Source organism: Spinacia oleracea, chromosome 4 (assembly GCF_020520425.1).
Source record: "Spinacia oleracea cultivar Varoflay chromosome 4, BTI_SOV_V1, whole genome shotgun sequence".
Taxonomy (NCBI): Eukaryota; Viridiplantae; Streptophyta; class Magnoliopsida; order Caryophyllales; family Amaranthaceae; genus Spinacia; species Spinacia oleracea.
Genome location: NC_079490.1, coordinates 142,102,392 through 142,121,496, shown reverse-complemented (window position 1 = coordinate 142,121,496; position 19,105 = coordinate 142,102,392). Strand labels below are relative to the sequence as shown.

Genomic DNA, 19,105 nt, shown 5'->3' with positions numbered 1-19,105 from the left:
GGGAGGAAATTCAGTGTAGTTTAGTTCCTAAGGATGTTAGATTTAGGTATCATTTAGGAGGTAATCTGATGGAAGAATTGATCTCTAGTTTTTTTGGGAGGAGGGGATTTTCGTCTGCATACGGGGTTGTTATTCCTGTTGTGTTCATTGTTAATTTGTTGGTGGTGATTTTGTTAGTCATCGCTGTTAATCGATCTATTGAAGGAGGCTCCCCAGCTTTGTCTGAGGCAAGAAATGTCCTCCAGTTTCTTGCTACCTTCTTTGAGGGAGGTGCGAGAAGAGTGCCTGCATTTAAATGTAAGGTTTCTCGCGGTAGAGTCACCAAGGAAAGTGTCTCTCCGAATAGTGGTTTGAGTCTTATAGGCGGTTGTGTTGATCGACCTCTAGGAAAAGACTGGTGCTCTGTGTCTGTGTGTGTGTTGTTCAACAGGTTACATTTTTCGTCAGGGATTTTCTTCAATTCTCTTCATCTTCCATCACCAAAGAGCTTCTTCGTCTCTGCAATATAAAGATCTCTTTGCCGGTGTCATTCTCCAACCATCGACAAATTCACCCGTCCTTTATAATGTTTGTAACGTGGGTTCAAGTTCTAGCTCTAGCTAGGTTCAGCCCCACGTGGTTTACCAGGTTCCAAGCTACTATTTTAAGTCAAGGATTTTCCTCAGGCTTGGGTATCGGCCATCATTGTTCCCTGTCTTCTGTGTGTATGCTAGTGTTCTTCTCTCTTTCAATATCTTGTTGTTGTGCTTGTTTTATAGTTTGTAGTATGATGTAATGTAGTGTTCTTTAGTTTTATAGGTTGTAATCGTTTTTCGTTATATGAATCCTTTGTCAAAAAAAAAAAAAAAATTATAGGAGTTACAACCTGACAAATAAAATAACATGTTGCGAGTTTGCGAAATATTTTCCATGCCGGTTGTACATGCACTTATACGGCTGTACCTGTAGACACCTACTTTTGTCCCCATTCCCGAAAGGGAAGGTTCGATGATGAGAACATAAATCTCCACTTGGCAACGCATCTCCTATAAAATAACGAATGTCAAATCACCCTTTCATTTCAGCCAAAGCTTCCATTTATAGAAACCTGCTAAAAATAGAGCTGCCGTAAAAGGTAATTGCTAAAAGTAGTAAGAACAAAAAGATAGAAACCTGTCAGAATTAGGTGTTGCACTCCAACATAAATCCTAAAATAGATAGAAATTGTAAAAGGAATTCTATTCCTATCGCAATTCGATAAAAGAGTTAACGTATTAATTAAACTCATAACGAACCTAGAGTTCGTAAAGGGCCCAGACGCATTCGGTCGTAAATTGATACGCACCAAATAACTCGGATTAAGTCTCTTAATGGACTCCGTACTCTAGAGTCCAATCTGACTAAGAATTCTGCCCAGATCCTATTTTCAACGCCCAGCCCTGGGCGCCGAAATCTTTGACGCCCTGCGCTAGGCGCCGAAAATACCTGGGACGGATTCTTTTCCTAATCCGTTTCGTATTCATATTCCTGAAAATCTATATTTCTACGCCACGTTTTCCTATAAATAGACCCCTAAAGCCGACGTGAAAAGAACACACAATTCCATAACCTGAGTATTGACTCTAGCCTTAAGCCTAGCCTCACGCTGCGAAATTTATTCGGCGTTCTGTCGCAATCGACCCAAAAGTCGAACGGAACGCATCCTGTCCCTTGTAGCTGATGAATTAAGCCTAAATACTGGAACATTGCTTGGAAACCCGAGATTCGTTAAATAAAAGGAGAAATAGCAAAGCCAAGTGGTTAGTTTTCTGAGAACCGTAACGCACCTCTCAAGGGTGCGTTGTAATGTGTCCCTCATATGATTTAATCGCTTTCATCACCCTTTTATAAAATTGTCGAACTATTAACTTGATTGATCTATCACGCCTAATAAGATAATACCTTGGACAATTGAATTATCATGCTAGGTACCTTAAATCAATCTAAATAAGATAATCACGATCGATTTAGTGTTATGTGTTGCATATTGCTAAAATCAATTCAGAATAGTTTAATAGTTTAACGCATGTCCCTTCAATTATTTATGCTGAGCTAGTAAGGATAACCTGCCTCTGGAGTTATCGATGAGCACTCCTCTCGGTAGTTACAGTCCCCCGAACTCTCAATCTCTGCCCTGCGGGTGTACGTTGAGCGACCCCCACACCAGGGATCACAAGGGAACCTACGACCGTCGTGGTCGAACATAATTGCACTCCCTTTATGTCACGATAACCGGGTTTTGTCAGTTTTTCTCATTGTCGTTAAAAACCGAATGGCGACTCCTATATTACTAGTCGATTGGGTGTAAACTCATAGGAAATCCAACTGCACTTGATCTGACGACGTCACGCCCACGAGGGACGAGGTCACGCATTAGCCTCGTGCTTTTTCGACCCCCTCACAGTGGCGACTCCGCTGGGGAACGTTAATGAAATACTCGTGCTCGTAGGTAATCAAAATAGCCAAAGGGTGAAACGATCCTATTCCGCGTTTATTTCCTTATCAAGTTGGGACGACCTGAAAATCAGCATATTAATGTGAACGGATAGAACCGCATAATGAATCTCGGCTCACTTGGCATGTTTCATCTCGGGAGTTGGGACTAAGGATACCCATCGCCAACCGGGGGGTGCATACGCTTCGAATGTTGTCCACTCGGCACTTTTCGCTAGTAGTACACCCGTCCCAAACCCAATCGCTCGCCCACTAAGGTCCCTCTCATTGGTGCATGTCCCCTTGGCTTACATCGTGATTGGCCTCTTGGGACGAAATTCGTCTGTTGAATGCACTACCTCGACCGGGGCATGTGTTGGATCTACGATAGAAGCGGTACCAAGCCGGCGCAAATATTACCCATAGGAGCCTATCATAAACTACGTGACATATTATTTTTTGCTTCATGTTGTAATGCTAGTTATGTGTAGCGAATTATGTGATTGTGTTTTGATTGTGTGTGACAAATAATGCTGGAAAACCAACGACCCTAAAAATTTCCCAAACATTCATAAACACCAATTGGCCAAAGAGTTATACCTGAATACGTATCCCGCAATCCCGGGTGATCGCCACAAAAATAAGCGACGCCCAGGACGGCCTGTAACGGATCTCACGACGCTGCATAACGCGCAAAGGACGTTATTGGGCAAGCACGCAAAATTAAGTCGTATGTACGAAAAAATAGACGAACAGAATACGAGTACCAGTCAGGGACGCATTATCAGCGCCCCTGGCTGGGCGCCAATTACTTCTACGCCCCTGCTGGGCGCTGATGTTGCTGCTTGGCCTTTTGGCCAGGCACCGCAGCCTCGGTGCCCGCGCACAAAATATATGTAGCAATAAAAAATTCGTAACAAATTTTCTACGAGGACGTATGAAAAAGGCACTCAATTCTAAGAACGACTTATAAAATAAATAACTCCTTGCGTCGTCATTAGGCCTCCTATGACGACAATGTTCGGCACCAAAACTGAGCATGCTAATTAAACGACCTTGAATGTCACATGAGTATTCCAAAAAAAATAATGTTCAAATAAAGTTTTTAAGGAAAAATAATGTTCGAATAAAAAATAAATAAATCTGAGTCTAGACTAGGCTATGCCAAAGTACAATCTAAATCCTAAGTCTTAGTTGTCTTATACATAGAATCGGTCATAATGCTTGGTGTCGTTCTGCAAGTTAGAAGGTTAAACCATATTGAGTCTCCCTTCCTAACGTTTAAATCAATAAGCACCCGTATGTAATTGTCATCCCTTGCTAAGAATCTACGGCCTTAAAACTCTCTCTCACCAATAAAAATAATATGTTATATAATTCAAGTATTTGCAAAATGGAAACAGTCACATTCTGAAAATCATCCCTCCATGGTCGCACAACCCCCAAAGTGAGCCTAAGGTGTCAATACCATTGGCGAAAAAAATTAATGGCCTCAAGGATAATGATCACATTGGGTCATGATTATCATAGTCCTCTCGAGCCACTCGCTCCTTGAAGTACTCCTAAGTACGGACTAAAAGATTTTCCATGAATGCAACATGACGAACCATGAAAATACCCAAATCGGCATGCCATAAGGCTACCATCGGGGTAAAGAAATACACACTAAGAGAGAAGCCGCACTAATGATTCTAGTCTCGCAAAAATGAAAATTCGATCTCCCCAACTAACTACCTTGCCAACATTAAGCAAAATGGCGCATGACAAATGAACACCCAAGGGTTAAAATCTAAAGTGTCAACCAACAAAAGTTATGGTCCAATTAGCCTAAGTCTGAGAGTCGCTTGGTCAAGTATTGTAGGCTTACGCCACGTCATTATTTTGAGTCTAGACCACCTCCTTGTATTCATACACGGGTTATAATCAGAAAAATTAATGAAAGTTCGAGTCTAAATCACAACTTCCAATTAAATCCCGAAACTGGAATCTGAAAAGAAGCAAAAAAAATTATTTTCGATGTAATTCTTTCGTTAAATTTCAATAAAATAAAAACAACATTTTGAATCTACGTTATTTGCACATTTTAAGAAACGACTAAAAAACGCTTGCAAAGTAAGACGATTAAAGGTCCACTATAGGCCTACCAAACGAGGCTCACTCAGTCTCGCCTCGTGACTCAAAGACCACAACCATCTACCTTTCAGCCCAAATAAAAAGGGGGAGAAATCCCAAGCAAAAAAGAAAAAAGAGAAAGAGAAAAGGGAGAGCGAAAAGAGCGAGCCATGAAATACTTAGCCCGTACCTCCCAAAGTGCGAAATTTATCCAAATCATACCACAAAAACTACATAAAAGTTCTACGATCTTCTACCCTTTCAAATCCTCATGCTTGACTAATACTTATACAAATTATCCTATCTCATTCAACACATCTTTCAAGCCGTCTTGAGTCACGAATAAAAAAAAAAGATAAATGAAAAGTACATTCTACGCTTAACGTGAAAAAAAATAATAGAAATAATAAAAAGAAACTTTGCAAAGCACCTTTAAAGTTCGTCTAAAAAGAAAAAAAGAAGCGTTTAGCACACACAAAAGATTCGCAAATATTTGGCACAAAACGAAAAGGAGCAGCGCAAAAAGGCAGCGCAAAAAGGCATCCCAGAACACGTTTTCAACGCCCAGGACTGGGCGCCAAAAATAATAATGCCCAGCCCTGGGCGTCGTTCTTGCTTATCACCTTTCAACTCCCAATTCCTAAAAGTGTTTGTACATTTTCCTATATACATGCGGAAGAATAACGAACACTTGGGGGGTATCATATAAAATACGCAAAATACGCGCGCTCCAAAATATTCGTACACTTTTTTCACCCTATTTCAAACATTATGATTCCACTTGAACGGTACTTGTTTAAATTCGGCATTCTAAGAAACCATTTTCTGGCTAAGAACTACGCAAGACCTGATTCCAAATTAAATCTATTTAAGGTGGATACGTAGGCAATCCATGATTCGGTCCAACCAATTTGCAAAAATGTTAAAGCCTATAGAATAACAACAATAAAAAATAGAGTCCCTTATTGAAATTTAATTACTTGCAATCCAAATCGAAAGAAAGATTTAATTCAAAGGAAGAATCCAAGTCATCAAGATGCCAAAATGAGCACACATCGAAAAATAATAAGGGCACGTACCCTTGCCAGAAGGAGCACTCACACTCCTAGGCACTTAGCCAATACTCAAAAGATCGCTTTGCCTCAATTAAATGGGGGCTAGCGCGAGCGTCCATGACCTCTAAAGTACTCGACTTGACCCTCCCTAAAGCGAACTAACTCACTTAAAGACCTTCTTTCACCACTAGACACAGTCATAATCGCAAACAAGTAGTAAAGGTAGTAAGCTTGCAATAAAGAGGATTGTTCTACGGCATCGCCCCATCGTTTCTTCGAACTCAGGGCACCCGTTCATGGTAATTCAAATGCTTGCGAATCCCCTTTGAAAAAATCAGACACTGTCGATAGGACTTGGCACTTAACCAGGGCTCACCCTACTCAGACATATGACACGGGCATCTAAAATCGAAATCTGAAAGCATCATTAATGAGAAGACATAATAGCAACTGGGGGCTAAAAATTGAAAGGATAGAGCTAGGGAAAGAACTAAGTATACCTTGACCTTTTGTGCAGACATGCACCAAGTAAATCTAAGTCAATTTGAAAACGGTTCATATTCCCACAATTCTGGAAATGATGGCCCTAAACACCTAAAGCATGTGCCACACGGGCACAAGTAATATCTTGACGCCTGCACCCTGGCTTCCAGCAAATCCTTAGACAGCATTCTGAAAATCGTAACAGTATTTTGATTCACTCATGTAATCCTGTACGAACCCTTCTATAAGTCAACTTACTTAGGACACCTCGGATTGTACACAGTAGGACTCGGATTTCAAATAACTTTCAAAGACTTCTTCGAACATAATAAAGTTTCGTTGGTTTAAGCTAAGTATGCGTTTATCTCGATGTTGCAAGTGAGTCTAAAAAATTTCTAAATATGATTATGGGTAAAGAAAGGCACCTAGATTTTGGTCAAGGCACACTTCAACATGTGACTACCTTGACCATGGCAATGTCGCACAATACGACATTTACAAGAGAAGTAGCAAATCACTACTCGAACGTACCTCGCACTAAACGAGTCTGGTTCAAACTATTCATGATTCATGTCACCATGAATGTATAAAATCGTATGCCAAGCATTATAGCACCAAGCCAATCCCGTAGCTACAATTGGGGGCTTGAGAAAAACACTCTAAAAATGCTCGAAATGACGATTTTATCGCAAATTCTCGACGCTAATGCTATACACACGTCATAGGGGCACAATCCTAAGGTTTGATCGTGTAAAACGAACCTTAGAATGGCTACAACGTAACCCCTCCCAAATTCTAAGCGCTACTTAGAATATGTAAAGTCACCCCACTAACAAGGGTAACTGAAAATCGCGAGTCACCAAAACTCCGATCAAACTACTGCACATAACGCTCGCCCTACAAGCGCCCGTTACACAGTCTACGTCGCTCCAAAGAAAAAGAGAAAGAAAAATCAAGGACAAAAAAAAAGAATAAAAAAAAGAAAGAAACATCTATGAATTCTCGCATCGAACGAAGTAATAAGCCGTGCACACCCACGTAGAAGGTGCTACACTTGTTCGAGCACCTGAACAAGGCGTGATGAAGTACTCCAATGCAAAAAATAATAATGATATCCCAACACCTGGAGGAATGTTCTAAGACACGATGTTAGGCCACACAAGCCTAAGTCGCACCATAAGTTCAACCATCCTACGGTACAAGTCTAAAAAAGAGTAAGGCATATTGCACTAATGCGGGCACGACCAAGGGTATGAGGCAAAGACTACTTATCCCCAAAATTCAAAATGCAAGCCACACGACTTCTACATTAAGGATTAAAGGTAGCAAAACATTACCTACCACGGAAGGGATAGCTCGCACCTACACAAGCGGAGCCCCAAGGCATCTTTCTCGAAAGAACCTACAAAAATCGTACGCCAAAAGGAAACATCCCAACATGCATGCTTGGGGGCTCCAAGCTACGAAACGACCATAATAATAATAATAAAAAAAAAGTCTCAAAGCAAATGTTTGAACGATCAAAAGGACACGATGCTTGAGCCCACTTCGTGAATGGGCCTGAACCCTATCAAGCTTCTAAGCAAAATATTCAACATCAGTCATTGCTCAAAAAAAAAAAATGATTCAAGCAAACTGATTAATGGACCGCACGCAACGGCCATTCTATGAACGCTCGTTCGCACATACATTCTAAGTATCGAACATTCACGAACACGTTCAAAAGAAAAAAAAATATATACGTTCAAAATAACAACAAGAGCGATCAAAGTCTTACGCCTCAAGGTATGTTCCTCGGGCCATATAGACTCGCCCAACTATTGCAATAACTGTACGCCTTAAGAGCAACAGTTCCTTTAAATAATCGCCCCAAAGCGACAAACACCGTAGTCCACCAATCGGCTACGGCTTCTCGAGAAATCATCACGAGAAAGTCCTGCCTGGGACGCATTTTCAACGCCTAGGACCAGGCGCCAGATATTCCGACGCCCAGCTCTGGGCGCTGAAAATCAGCTCAACTCGTTGTGATCTCTAATAAAATTCTACGTTCCAAAAATAAAGAAAAACAAAAGAGAAGAGAATACGTAGAATTTCCAAGTGAAATAAACGAACGAATTGAACAAGAGGCCAACTGTGTCATCAAAAGACCAGCCCAAGCAATATTTTCAACGCCCCACTTGGGCGGGAATTATTTCTAACGCCCGGGCCCGGGCGCCGAAAATGAGTCCAGGCCCAAAAGAAGCCCTGACATCTATAGAGTCCTGTCGTATCCATTCGACTCGAAAATTGCCGATTTCTTTGCCGAAAGTCGCACCTCACGGCTTTGTTAAGAGTAGCACACCATTACAAAGATCGCTTGCACTTACGAGCACGATCCCAAACACGATCAAGGACATTACAAAATGCGTATCCCCAAGGAATCTCTTTGACAAGAAATGACCGTCAAGCACGGGTGCTTGAGGGCTCGAAAGAAAATATATATTTCAAAAGAGAGTATGCAAAGTTAAAACAAAATTCCCAGACTACGCTGTACGAAGTCCCGTGTTTGGATAATCTCAAAAGATAAAACCGAATTACGACCTCAAGACAAAGGTCGCCGTTGATACTTATACATAGTCCCCTAATCAAGGACCCAGGTAGTGGCAAATTGAGCCGTAAAGACTAGCTCAAAACCATGAAAGATGATGACCACGAGACAATGGTCCTTCTAAGCACGTTGTCAACCCACATTCAGGTTGCAACTAAATCCGAGCATCCCTCGAAAGAAAATAAATTCTTCAAAAAACAAAAACAGGCTCGCCATCTTCAGCCGGCAGGGTCTGCGTCACTAACCGCGCAGGTCCTTAGTTTTCGAAAATGAAATCTTCAAAAACACAAAACAGGCTCGCCATCTTCAGCCGGCGGGGTCTACGTCACAAACCGCGTAGGTCCTTATTTTCAAAAACATCAAAAACAGATTCGTCCACTTCTATCGGACGGGGCGTCCACCCTCAGCGGACAGGCTCACCATCTTCAGCCGGCGGGGTCTACGTCACAAACCGCGTAGGTCCTTATTTTCAAAACACCAAAACAGATTCGTCCACTTCTATCGGATGGGGCGTCCACCCTCAGCAGGACAGGCTCGCCCACCTTCAGCGGGCGGGGTCTGCGTCACTAACCGCGCAGGTCCTTAGTCGCTGCAGCGATAACTTTTCCTGGTTTATCTTTTTCCAAAAATATCTTTTTCCAAAAATCAAAGGATGGTTTCCCTTTTCCAAAAATCAAAGGATGGTTTATCTTTTTCCAAAAATCAAAGGATGGTTTCCCTTTTCCAAAAATCAAAGGATGGTTTATCTTTTTCCAAAAATCAAAGGATGGTTTGCCTTTTCCAAAAATCAAAGGACCGTTTCTCTTTTCAAAAATCAAAAAATTGGTTTTCCGCTTTTCCAAAAAAGAGTGATGTGCTGGATTTTCCTTCGTTTTACGTCCTATAAAAACAAGGGGGTTTTCTCGTTTAGCTAACCCTGAAAATGAGAATCTTTAAAAACATTTTTACCTCGTGATTGGGCTTGGCCAGGCCTGGTTACACTTTATAGCTTTGACTTCGAAAACATCTGTAGATATTTCCAATGACAAAGTGAGGGAGTTTCTATACATCTGTAGGTACTTCCAATGACAAAGTGAGGGAGTTTCTATACTTAACAAATTCCAATGACACGTGAAGAATGTGTTAACACTTCAAGTGATGACCCTTAAGTCAAATGTTGTCACTCGGGGGCTCGTGAGACCCTCGCAAAACAGGTCACATACACCATGGCTTGTATGACGCACTCCGTCTAATACTTTGTCGTCTTACTCCAAGACTCAGTCAAAGTGGGGGCTAACTGTAGACACCTACTTTTGTCCCCATTCCCGAAAGGGAAGGTTCGATGATGAGAACATAAATCTCCACTTGGCAATGCATCTCCTATAAAATAACGAATCTCAAATCACCCTTTCATTTCAGCCAAAGCTTCCATTTATAGAAACCTGCTAAAAATAGTAGCTGCCGTAAAAGGTAATTGCTAAAAGTAGTAAGAACAAAAAGATAGAAACCTGTCAGAATTAGGTGTTGCACTCCAACATAAATCCTAAAAGAGATAGAAATTGTAAAAGGAATTCTATTCCTATCGCAATTCGATAAAAGAGTTAACGTATTAATTAAACTCATAACGAACCTAGAGTTCGTAAAGGGCCCAGACGCATTCCGTCGTAAATTGATACGCACCAAATAACTCGGATTAAGTCTCTTAATGGACTCCGTACTCTAGAGTCCAATCTGACAAAGAATTATGCCCAGATCCTATTTTCAACGCTCAGCCCTGGGCGCCGAAATCTTTGACGCCCAGTGCTGGGAGCCTAAAATACCTGGGACGGATTATTTTCCTAGTCCGTTTCGTATTCATATTCCTGAAAATCTATCTTTCTACGCCACTTTTTCCTATAAATAGACCCCTAAAGCCGACGTGAAAAGAACACACAATTCCATAACCTGAGTATTGACTCTAGCCTTAAGCCTAGCCTCACGCTGCGAAATTGATTCGGCGTTCTGTCGCAATCGACCCAAAAGTCGAACAGAACGCATCCTGTCCCTTGTAGCTGATGAATTAAGCCTAAATACTGGAACATTGCTTGGAAACCCGAGATTCGTTAAATAAAAGGAGAAATAGCAAAGCCAAGTGGTTAGTTTTCTGAGAACCGTAACGCACCTCTCAAGGGTGCGTTGTAATGTGTCCCTCATATGATTTAATCGCTTTCATCACCCTTTTATAAAATTGTCGAACTATTAACTTGATTGATCTATCACGCCTAATAAGATAATACCTTGGACAATTGAATTATCATGCTAGGTACCTTAAATCAATCTAAATAAGATAATCACGGTCGATTTAGTGTTATGTGTTGCATATTGCTAAAATCAATTCAGAATAGTTTAATAGTTTAACGCATGTCCCTTCAATTATTTATGCTGAGCTAGTAAGGATAACCTGCCTCTGGAGTTATCGATGAGCACTCCTCTCGGTAGTTACAGTCCCCCGAACTCTCAATCTCTGCCCTGTGGGTGTACGTTGAGCGATCCCCACACTAGGGATCACAAGGGAACCTACGGCCGTCGTGGTCGAACATAATTTCACTCCCTTTATGTCACGATAACCGGGTTTTGTCAGTTTTTCTCATTGTCGTTAAAAACTGAATGGCGACTCCTATATTACTAGTCGATTGGGTGTAAACTCACAGAAAATTCAACTACACTTGATCTGACGACGTCACGCCCACGAGGGACGAGGTCACGCATTAGCCTCGTGCTTTTTCGACCCTCTCACAGTACCATACTTTCCAGTATTATTAAGTTGTGTCGTAACTCTAGATGGCCCATCCTGTGTTGTCTACTGTTTAAATAAATCTACAATTGATTTTAGGTAATTTGTTAATCATCAATAATCACGCAAGTGAATTCCACAAGTGATACTATAAACGATGCATAGAGTAGTCAAATTATTAAATTAATAAATTTAATCATAATCGTCGTCGCCGACCCCTATCTATGCAGATTGCTGGACGAAATTAATTTGTGTTTATCATTTACCACTTGGACGAAACTAAATATATAATGGGAAAAAGAGAAACGTAATAATTCGCTTAATTTTCCCGCTGGCGTAATCCATGACGTATTTGAATGCATATTATGGAAAAAGAATAAGAAATTGAGGAAAACAAAATATTACTACTGGTTTCTGGAGTTGGGCACGCGGTGCCTCGTATTAATACACGGTTAACAAAAAAAAATATGCCTTCACACATAAAATTCTTGATTGAATCTTATACGTATTTATTCATTTTACAAAAGTTAATAATACGTATACATGAAATAACTCAAAGCTAATTTTCTATTGTCAAACCATGAGATTACTTTTTCAATTCTTGTAAATGACTCAATCACAAAGGGATAAAGCTTGGTAACCTCGTTATCTAGAAGCAATGTCCTCGATGTATTTAATACCTACAAACTCCACCAGCATAAGGATTTTCAGGATATGGCAAGTAGCAGATCATTCCTCCACAACAATCATAAGCTACAGGGGTTCCACAAGTTCCACCAACACCCGTACATAAAATCCTAGTATTATCGCCAATGTATTGGGCCAATGTTGGACCTGTAATCATCAACAAATCACCACCAATGTTTAAGATATACTATAATTATGGATAATAAAGAAGCACGTACGTGACACATAGTTATAATAAAATAAGTATAAGTTGTATAAGAATTCTGAGATCCAAAGAACTTACCACACATGGTTAGAAAAACTGCAAACACGACACTGATGACGAAGAAGGTGGTGGAAATTCTCACCATTTGGTCAAATTTTTGGTGGTAAAATAGTTAAACTAACAAAGGAAACTGTTGAGAAATATATTGTTTGTGATTAGAAGTGTATCATATGAACTATGAAAATTGTAATCTCATATCTCAATCATTTATAGAAACTAACATAATTTAATTTAGTAACCTATCACACAAGTATTATCTATTATAAGTAAATGTTTTCATTTGTGGTTTTTTACGCTAGAAATAAGCCTAGCCATGTTGAAGGGAAGGTATAAAGTTCAATTTAGTTGTTCAACCCCATAGTTTCACATTTGTCACATTTATTATCAAGCCATTCGTTTTAGAATAAGTACTTCATACAATACTTTTCTTTTTTGATGTTTCAAATAAGTGAAACATTTTCCTTTTTTGATAACTTTAACCACTCACAATTCACTTTAGGGATGTCGGTGGGCGGGTTTCGTAGGAGACCCGCCCCGCATCCGCCCCAAATAGGCGGCGATGGGGGTAGGTTGGGCGGGTGATGGAATGGGAATGTGTATAAAAGTCATACCCGACCCACCATCGGTGATGGGCGCGGGTGTGGATTTTATACCCATTCCCGTCCCATCACCCGCCAAACCTACCCCCATCCCCTTGGCGGATTTTTTTGTTTGTAGGTGATTATATGAAATTAGGTGACACTTCTAAGTTTTTGTTTGGATTTTCTTTTGTCATGGGCGGGGGTACTTGTTTCCGATTCATATATGTTACCTTTAGTACGTCATAAGGTAATTTTTCTAAAGTTAATGTTTCATTACTCCGTATATATGAAAAATCTTTGCTAAATAAGAAAAATTAGGCAGGTAATGGGTGATGGGGCGGGGATGGGGATGGGGATTGAGGGACCTACATCCGCATCCACCCCGGCCGCCCCATTGAAATCCCTAATTTACTTTTAAAACATAGGGTTAATATAACTCAAAAAATGGTTACTATATCTAAGATATTTGGCGTATGGTCACTATACAAACTATGTACGTGAAAAGGGTGCTAGAGAAAATTAATGATTATGAGTCTACACTAATATTATTGTGAGGTAGGTCCACGCAAAAATAATCCCTAGAAAAGAATAAAAGAAGAATAAAAAGAAAAAAAGGAAGGATATATATATAAGAGACGATAGTCACAATAGAAAGGTGTTATTATCATACTACATCGGTTTTATTTTGATCTTGTAAAATATTATTGATGGGAAAAAATATTGTTGTGTTGTAATATTCTTGGGCATACGTCTCTATTTATATTACAAACTCGATATCCTACACTTTGTAGGTTTTCTAAGTCATATACACTTTCATCTTACACCATATAATTCAGTTATAACACAACTCTACCACATACAATATTCTACCATCTAGGATAACTATGTTATCCTAAACACCCTAGTTACCGCAATCGTAACGATAGTTATAACAAAAACGTCATTGCGATTGGAGAAATAAAAGAAATATGTCATATGCTTGCCTTGTCGTCTTAAGGGACAAGGAAAACCAATATGCTTGTCCTGTCGTTTCATGGTAACAATGCTTGTCATGTCGTTTCAAGGGACAAGGAAAACCAATATGCTTGTCCTGTTGTTGCAAGGGACATCCTGTCGTTTCAAGGTACAAGGAAATCACCAATATGCTTGTCCCGTTGTTGCAAGGTACGTCCGGTCGTTTCAAGGTATAGAGAAAACACCAATATTCTTATCTTGACGATTGATACATTCATATTTTATAGAGTTTTTACCCCCATCCCATATGCACTTTTCATCTCATTTAAGCTCTTTGGAGCCAATTTTAGTGTTAATATGTGTTCTGTAGTATATTTAGTTGCGGGATCGCTTTTTGGTGAAAATTGGTCTTTTGAGACCCTTTTTCTATTATTCTTAGATGACTATACGGATCCCGAGCATGTACAGGATGATCTAGCCAACTTCAAGGGGCCACAAACAGCAAATTAGACCCCAAAAGAGTTAGGCTTGAGCCTCAAGGTTCAAGGCTTGTGGCAAAAACGACTAAGTGTGCTCAAAACTGGTGGCACCGGTTTTCACAAACCGACCGGTTTTGAGAAAAAGGGAAATTATCTATTGCATTCGTATCCGACCTGTCTTCCACACCGGTTTCAAAGACGAAAAAATCTGGAGTAGGCTTGTGTGCCAAAAACCGGCTGGTTTTCTGAAACCGACCGGTTTTCGGTGCACCCCCCTTCTTTAATCGTTTTTCTCCGAATTTTTTTGGGGGAAGATATAAATATAAAACTTAGTTTTTTAGCTGGACATCTTAGAACTTCTTATTTAGTTTCTAGTATTAAAAAGTTCCGTAGTTTTTTGGTGCCCATTATTACTCAAAACTTTTGTCAATTTTGTTCGTGAATTCAATTCAACGCTTAATCTTTGTTTCTTTAGATTGGTATTTTTCTATTCTATTGCAATTTATATTGTTAATAATTATGTTTTACATGTTTTCATTAATTTTAATTGCTTTTATTATTATCATGAGTGAGTAGTTTATTTTCTAGGGTTTAGGGGATGAATGTATGATTGAGATAGGATTGGTTTTATTATTGATTGAAAATCGTGATTTCTATAGTTTGCTTTAATTGTTCGTCAAGTTTGTTCGGCCGGACTATTTTGATTGAGTTTGAGTAACCTTAGATTACGCGCCGAGATGTATAAATCCGATGTTTATGATCTGTGACTATTTGATAGGATTATTATATTGCTAGTAAAATGCGAGAGCCTGCTAGTTATTTTTCCCTAAGGAATTCATAAAATTCGAGAGATGCATGTTTTCCTAGTTAGGATTATTGACTGTTGTTGTTCGTTGTCCAATCCTGGTCTGCATTTGTGGGGAACCGTTGCACTTAGACCTGTCAAACGGGTCGGTCGGATCGGGTTGTAAAAAATTACTTTCGGATTCGGGTTGAATCGGGTCGGTCACTTTCGGGTTCGGGTTTACAAATGCTTGTTCAAGACCCAGAACTTTCGGGTTCGGGTCGACCCAACGGGTTGAGAGATTTTAAAACGCGCATTATATTTTCATTAATTTAGGTGACAAATATACAAAATATTGACACAAATTAACAAATTTTCCTACGAAAGTTTATATTTAGTCAAATTTAACCATAAAATGGCGTATAATTCAAATTAAAATCATATTACACACACCAATAGTAAAAACAACGTGTCTATTATGCTTAAATTTTCTCATAATCTCATTTATTACTATAAATATAATGATTTTCAATCGCTCGGGTCCAAAACGGGTTCGGTCAGGTTTTGACCCATTCCTTTTTGGTTTGCTCGGGTTCAGATAAAATCGGGTCACGGGTCACAAAATCTTGTTCAGGACCCAGTATTTTCGGGTCGGGTTTGGTTCGGTTTTCGGGTCGGGTCGATTTTTGACAGCTCTAGTTGTACTAGATTTCTTTAATATTGTTATATTCTTGTTTAATTACTGCCATAGTTATAATACTAAAAATCAACCCTTTTTACCCGTTATCAATAGTCTAGACCTTTTAATTAGTAATATGAAGAACATTTTTCCCCTGTGGATTCGATCCTGACTTCCCTTGTTATTCAGTTAGTGGATTTAGGTATATCTATCCAATTTTGGCGCCGTTTCCGTGGAAGCGGTTTTATTTCCTACTATTAATTATTGGTTCTAGATTATTTTCTACATCTCAAGGGACACCCGTTCCTTGAGACTGGATCTCACAAATATTTGTTAGTTTTGATTGTCTATGCCAAAGAATGTAGATACTAGTGATCTTACTCCGTTCGATCCTGACCTGAAAGCATCTTTCGTAGACGAAGAAACATTATCAAACAGTTGGGAGATTATTCTGACTCTGAATCTGATCATCTTGTCGGCGATCTTTTTAATACAGATTTAGAGATGGGTGACGAAACAAAGCCAAGGCTTACCGACTACTCTAAACCATGTCTGTCCGTGCTACCTCAGGCCATCATGCCAACTACAATAGTCTGGTGGACCACCTGGGTTCTATAGACCATCTTTTACCCCTCCAAAGGCACAGATTCCACCATCACAATCTCAGGCCCCTCAGTCTGACCCTATGTTAGTGGAGATGGCAATATGATGCTCATGATGCAAAAGTCTCTTGCGGAAAAGGATGCAAAAATTGATGCTTTTGCTGCTCATAACAAGATCATTGATAATGAATTAGCCCAGATGACCACTAGTCTTGCGGGAAGAACCCAAGGTCAACTCCTTCATAGCTTGACAATAAAGAGACTGCAAATGCTACTACACTGCGGAATGGGAATGGGTATGAAGGTCCTTCTATGCCGGTTGATGATGATTTTAGAGTGTCTGCTAGTGACCCATTTGAGAAAGTAGTTGAGGAGGTAGTCAAAGAGAAGGTAGTAGCTGGAAAAGTAGCCCGTGAGAAGGAGGTTGCCCATGAGGGTAAGAAGGGGACTTAAATTCAAGTACGACCTTTTGTACTCCCCTTCCCAAACCGTCAACTCAAGAATAAGCTAGACAAGCAGTTTGGTAAGTTCTTGGATGTGGTCAAAAATTTGCAGGTAACTGTTCCTTTTACTGAATTGATTTTACAAGTTCCTGCCTATGCTAAATTTATGAAAGATATTTTGACCAGGAAACGTGCTTTTTTTGAGGATGAGACTGTGGCTTTTACTGAAAATGTAGTGCTCTATTAAAAAATAAGTCTCCACTAAAGCTTAAGGGTCCCGAGAGTTTTTCTATCCAATGATAGTTTATTGATAAAACCTTATGTGATCCAGGTGCTAGTGTGTCTGTTATGTCTTTGTATGTCTGTACAAAATTGAACATGGGTGAGTTGAAAGTTACTAATATTACTCTACAAATGGCCGACCGTTCTGTAAAATTCGATTAGGTGTTTTAGAAGATGTGTCCGTTAGAGTAGGTAAAGTTTACATACATGTGGATTTTGTTGTGCTAGATATGTAGGAGGATACTCAAATTCCCATTATTCTAGGTAGACCCTTACTTCATACGGCGGGGGCGATTATTGACGTAAAAAGTGGGAAATTGACTTTGTCTGTGGAGGATGATAAGGTGACTTTCAATCTAAATAGTTCCTTAAAAAGTCCTATGCTTGAAGACCAATTCTATAGTATTGATTGATGTAGTTGACTTTATTGTGCAAGATAACGCCTCCCAAGTCCTTGAAAGGGATCCTTTGGAGGCAGTGCTTTGTGAATCTTCTGCAGGTGATAGTATTTCTTAGAGTGCTGAAGTGGATGCTCTGGAATTGGCTCTTGAAGGTGAAGAGCTTGCACCTGAACAGAGCACCAAATTGAAGAGGTTTTTGGCCCGTATGTTCTGTGAAAGAGGTAAAGACCCGTAATTAAACCCCGTCCATCTAATCTGAAATATGTATATCTGTATGATGAGCTTTGCCTTGTGATTGTTAGTACTGCACTCAATGGTGGCTAATTATCTCAACTTCTAACTATGTTGTAAAAGCACAAGAAAGACATTGGGTATAGTATGATGATCTAAAGGGTATTTTCCTGGACTTTTGCATGCATAGGATACATTTAGATGAAAATCAAAACCATGCATCCAACCCCAACGTTGTTTGAACCACATTATACAAGATGTTGTTAAAGCTAGAGTTGTGAAGTTGCTTGATGCGGGTATTGTGTATGTTATAGCAGATTCTAAGTGGGTTAGTCATGTTCAAGTAGTCCCAAAGAAGGGGGGATGAGTGTAGTGAGAAATTAAAATAATGAGTTGATCCCAACTAGGGTAGTTACAGGATGGCATATGTGTATTGACTATAGGCGTATGCATGTTGCTACTAAGAAGACCACTTTCCCCTTCCCTTTATTGATCATATGTTAGAAAGATTGGCCTGTCATAAGTACTTTTTCTATCTGGATGGTTTTCTTCCTTTTTTCAAATTCCCATACTTCCAGATGATCAAGAAAAGACCAGATTTACTTGTCCCTATGGTACTTTTGCATATCGAAGGATGCCTTTTGGTTTGTGTAATGCACCTGCTACATTTCAACGTTGCATGTTGAACATCTTTTCCGAGTTTATAGAGTCAATCATGGAAGTGTTTATTGATGACTTTAGTGTCTATGGTACTTCATTTGATATATGTTTGATTAATCTGACTAAAGTTCTACAAAGATGTGAATAATGCAATCTGGTGTTAAACTGCAAAAAATGTCATTTCATGGTTACTGAAAGGGTGGTCTTAGGGCATTTAATTTCTGATAAGGGAATTCAGGTGGATCGGGCTAAGGTCCAAGTGATTTAACAATTACCCCCTCCAATTAAAGTGAAGGGCGTTAGAAGTTTCCTTGGCCATACGGGGTTTTATCGCCGCTTTATCAAGAATTTTTCTAAGTTTTTTAAACCACTGGCCCAACTTCTACTCAAGGATGCCCCATTTTTGTTTACTGAAACATGTCTTGAGGCTTTTGATAGGATTAAACAACACTGATCTCTGCCCCTATCATCCGTTTTCCCGAGTGGGATCTCCCGTTCGAGATTATGTGCGATGCAAGTGATTATGCGGTTGGGGATGCTCTGGGACAACAAAATGACAAGGTCTTGCATGCTATCTACTATGCTAGTAAGACCTTGGATTAAGCTCATGTTAATTA

At 39.7% G+C, this 19,105-nt stretch overlaps 1 long non-coding RNA gene across 1 annotated transcript; it reads right to left on the bottom strand.

Annotated features, from left to right (window-relative positions):
• Nucleotides 1–11,822: 11,822 nt before the first annotated feature.
• Nucleotides 11,823–12,710, bottom strand: LOC110804743 (uncharacterized). Its single transcript, XR_002537819.2, has 2 exons — nucleotides 12,411–12,710; nucleotides 11,823–12,274 (listed from the first exon to the last, which is right to left on the bottom strand). It is a non-coding gene; the product is annotated as an uncharacterized lncRNA (long non-coding RNA).
• Nucleotides 12,711–19,105: the final 6,395 nt, after the last annotated feature.